The sequence below is a fragment of the Epinephelus moara genome, chromosome 2, assembly GCF_006386435.1.
Source record: "Epinephelus moara isolate mb chromosome 2, YSFRI_EMoa_1.0, whole genome shotgun sequence".
In the NCBI taxonomy this organism is placed as follows: Eukaryota; Metazoa; Chordata; class Actinopteri; order Perciformes; family Serranidae; genus Epinephelus; species Epinephelus moara.
The window spans coordinates 2,457,875-2,462,970 of record NC_065507.1 but is presented as its reverse complement, the minus strand read 5'-3'; positions in this window follow the sequence as shown (position 1 = coordinate 2,462,970).

Here is a 5,096-nt window from a genome sequence, read left to right as displayed (position 1 = left end):
GTAGGTAGGCGGCATTTTGCTGCACTCCCCGATTTTGTTTTTATACTGCCAATGCTGAAAAAAGACTGATTGGGCTTTCCTGCAAATTTGCACAATTCCTATCTAAAAAGGGCTGCTGATGGAGCAGCCATCAGAGGCACTTTAAGGTTCAGTATCTTGCCCAAGGATGCCTTGACATGCTGACTGGAGGGGCCTGGGATCGAGCCGCTGATTGTCTGATTGGTGGACGACGCACTCTATCTCTGAGCCACAGCCGCCCCACCATAACTCCCCTGGTATGTTGGGATGATTTCCCCTTTAGAGAGCACTCCACTGATTCATCTGTTCACTCCCTTTAACCTTTGAAGAAGCAACCTGGTCTTATTTTGAAGTCATTGAAAACCAGTGCTTGGTCAGTGACTTCCTGCGGCAGAGACAGACAAAAACAAAAAAGTCCTCTCACATCGGCATGGCACGGGGCATCGTTGCTGTTATTGTTTAGGGGGAACCTGGCACGACAATCAAAGTTAAGGCAGCTGAAGTCTGAGTAGGGCAGGCAGGAGGGGTGGTGGATGGGTCCAACAACCACTGACTTTCACCTGAGAGGCCAGTGTGTGCTTCTCATAAGACTGTAAAGTCAAACTCTGTTCTTTTTTGCTAAACCCAACCACGTGTTTTTGTTGTTGAAGGAACTGGAGACTGTAACAAACTGTACATTTCCTGTGAAAACATAAGTGTATTCTGAAAACAGACAATGCATGTAACAGGCTGAAGTTGACACGGCGTCCCAGAACGTCAACAACCAACACACCCAGGGTACCTTGGACGCCATATGTGGACGTGTCCATGACCAAACGTGGACATGTGACGAGGTCACAGTGAGGATGTGCTGAAAGACGACACTATTAACTGATGGAATAAAGTCTCTGCTGCTGTCATTGCAAGTTATTGTTCTTGTTTTCTACCTTGTGTTTATCAAGACTTGACCAGTAGAGACCTGCTCACCTGCTCATCTGAGCACGTAAAAGACAAAATATTTACAGTGTACATATGTATTAGAAAATGTTCCCGTGCAACATAATTAAGATACAGTGATGTAATTATTGTTTAGAAGATGCAGCGTGGTTCTCTATCTTTGCAATTTTCTCATGAACAACTGCACCTATAAAACATCTCAGACATGTTTGCTATGAATGTCAGTTTTCATGTTTGGAAACCAAAAACATTGGTTTGATTTTCTGTTACTCTGCAGATATAGTTTAGTTTCTTTGAAACAGTCGCCGCTGAAGTCCGATTCATCATCTGTGAAGTCCAAACAGTCACTTCTCTTCACTGAAACTAGGCTGATGTCACTCACAGAGCCAGCTTATCAACACACACACACACACACACACTGTACACACTAACGAAAGGAAAATACAGAAACCACAAAAGAGGAAATTACTGTACACACTCATAAAGCATGGCACTCCCAACTCACACACTCCTTCTGGGAAAAGCCCCTGATTGGTGGCAGCAGATTTTTATCAGCCCTCGACACAACAACACTCCTCTTCCTCTTCCTCTTTTCTCACAGAGCCTCGGCCATTGTGCTCGCAGCATCTGAAAGTCATGATGGGTGATTTATTGATCGCCGTTTGATTAATAAAGCTGCTCCAGTTTTGGGAATTCGTCATAAATATCTGCACCAGAAGCATTTTGAAATGGAGCCACTGCTCTGAGCTGAGTTTTTTCTCTTTAGAGAAGCTTTAAAATGAGAAACTGAGAGAGGTGGTGAGAGAAGAAAAAGATGACATCATGATAACATCACGTTTCATGAATGAGCTCACTCACTGCATTGATTGGCTGACAGGTGACTGGTCTGCAGAAAGAACACCAGGAAACATTCACTTTTGAGAAGCTGGAATCGGTTAAAGTTTCCGTATTTTGTAAATGCCAATCATATTTATTTATGGCAATTTAATTGTTGATTAATTAACTTATTTCTAGCTTCAGCTGCAGCCATCACTATCTGCTCTTAAAGGGAAACTACACAGACTTTCCACATCAGTGTTTTTCAGGTTTTGGGGAGTTTACTGCACGTAACATGAGGGTCAAAGGACAGAAGGATGTCGTATGTTGTAAAGCCCCTGAGGCAAACTGTGATCTGTGATACTGGGCTTTATAAATAAAATTAAATTGAATTGGAAGAAGCATAAAGCCTTTAGTGTCTCCAGAGGGAGCTGCTATGTGAAGTGTGATAAATGTCCTCATGTGATGTCACTTGAGTCAGCGTTAGTTTCAAGAGTACAAGTCTGAAAAGTGACAAAATCTGGAGGTGTTGAGTTTAAGAAGAAGCGAGACTCTAGAGCCCACTGCTCATCTCTGCTGCAGGATACATCAGCTGCTAACAGCATAACACACCACAAGCCCCTTTTACACTGCCAGATTTTCCGCGAATGTTGGGCCGTTTTGCCGGCAAGCTGCAAGCGTTTAGACACACAATGGCGGATTGGCGAGTTGATCCGAGGTGCCCAATTTTCCACCTCGTAGGGTAGACATATTGGTGGAACCCTTTTAGTTTAAACAGAACGAGGCGGCCTTCCGCAACGGGAGGGACTGTTGATGACTTGTGGGAGGAGCTGTTGATGACAACGGACGTGCGAGCCACTGGCGGTGGATAAACAGGAAACAGCTGATAGCAGGAATTAGCGAGCAGCTAGTAGCAAGAGGGAAACACAAANTTTCCTGCAAATTTGCACAACTCCTGTTTAAAAAGGGCTACAGTCTGCAACACAACTGTCTGTAGCCAAGGTGCACTATGGGTAACTTGGTACTAGATTTTGACAACAAAGACGAATGTGTGGAATAAAAAAAGATTGATGTTTCAGTTTCTGCTGCATCGATTTTGATCCCATTTTTTAACAAACTCTTTTGCACAAAATAACTCTTTATGTTAAGTTTAACACATCATGTATGCAACAAGAGGCCAAATTCAACTGTGAAAGTACAAATTATAAAGTACAGCATGAACTTCAACATGTTTCCTTGAGTTTTGATATCATACTGTGATAAAACGATCCAGCCCAGTCACCAGAAGAACATGTTGGCATTTTATATTTCCGCAAACCAGGACCATGTTACATTATGCACATTTCATATGTAACATATCAACATTTCTAAAGTGACAGAGTATAGAGATGATTTTGTCATCTGGAGCTGGACACCAAGGAGAGAAGCCTGACAAGCTGCAGTTCACTGTTCAAGACCAACTGACAACAAACCTGGTTGTTTTTCTAGCAAGATGACGCTGTGTTTCCAGAAGCTTTGTAGCGAACCGTCGCTGTGTTTCCAGCAGGGCTTGTAGTATGAAAAAAAGGTAGTTTTAAACCAAGGCATCACTGCTTTTCCAGCCAAGACTGTGCCCCCACAACCCAACACGTTCTTATCCCAACTTCTCAAATATCACCGCAGCAGTACAGTAGGCAGGCTAGAGCAGTTTAAACAGGGCGCCCTGAATGAGATTTGCCAATTGGTTGCATAGAAAGGAATCATGTGATCTATCAGCTGTTCCATCAGTTGACTGGGCTGCTGGAGATCAGCTGATGTAGCTGGGATGTGAGCTGAGCTTGACATCATGTCCTCAGAATGAGAACAAGCTGCAAAACCATGTATTTTGAGCCAAAACATGATTTTTTTTCTAACCATATGTAAGTGGCTCTTGTGTCTGAACCTAACAACACATTAATCATAGCATTATTAAAGCTTAAATGTATCTGCTACATAACAGCGTACAAATGTAACGTATCCATGGTGTGCAGAAATGTAAAATTCCAACATTTATTCTGCAATAAAATGATCTCTGCTCTGTTTTGTCCATCTCAGTCATCCCTCAGTTTGATTCTCTCTCTCAGCGTCTTGTCTAATTCCATCCACACAAACTTCCTTTGGATTCTCTCCCAGACACCTTTGCCATACTTCCCAATTCATCGTCCGCATGTGTCAGCTACTGGTTTTGTTTGAATGTGATGACAGATGAGAGGTTATCTGAGGGCGGAGCAGCTTCCTCTGGACGCCGTTCTGCTGAGCTCACATTCCTGGAAATGTACAGTTCTTGGCTGAATTTACAAAAATGAAAAAACAACACTGACATGTACTCTTAGTGGACGCGTCAGCATCTAGCATTGCAACATTAATACATGATAACCACATTATTAAAGAGCATCGTTCAGGGCATTATCAGCTGGGAAAGAGGACAGCAGAGACAGACAGTGGGACAGTATGTGAGTGAATGAAGGACAGAGACAGACAGTGAGACAGGCAGGTAGTGTGAAGCAGCTGTTTCCTGCTGTATAAACTGCTGTGTTCCCATGGCATTCCTCACCAAATGATAAACAAACAAACAAACATCTATAAATCAGATTCTCCCCCCACAGCTGTCTGATTGATCCCACTGATTGATCCCACTGATCCCTGTGGAATTAACCCTGTGGGATTCACTCTGTGGTTTAAAAAAAGTCTCTCTCATTAATATCTGGTTGTTAGATTGTCATAAAAGCCAAAAAGTGGTGCTCACATACTGTCATGAAAGGTGGCGTTTGGCATTAGTGGTGGTATTCGATGACTTTAGAATGAGGACAGGCTGGAGGGGAGGTCACAATCACTGATAAAGTTGTTCTTGTCATGATCTGGTTGCATAAGTTAAACACAAAGGCTATCAACAGCCCGGCCTGCAAACGGCCTGTCTCCCCGTCATTGTCTATATCTGACCCATCGCTCTCACAATCACTGACGACAGCATGTTGAAAAATGAAAAGAACAGTACAAGGTTGGGTGGAACAACAACTACGTGTGTGTATCAGTACATCTACATTTCGATGCACTGTGTTATCCCACCGGTCACTATTGTTCCTGTCTAAATGTTCACTAATTCTGTGACCACCCTGAATGAAGTTGATTAAAGGGAAATTTGGTTTATTTCAACCCGTCTCCTATCGTCCTAAATTTGTTTCAAGTGACTAGTGACATAGAAATAATAGTTAGCATGTTAGCTGTTAGCCTAGATACAGCCGGGGCGCATAGTAGCGTCAGACCTGTTAAAACGTAAGTGAACGGGCAACCTTCAAGTGCAAAGTTAG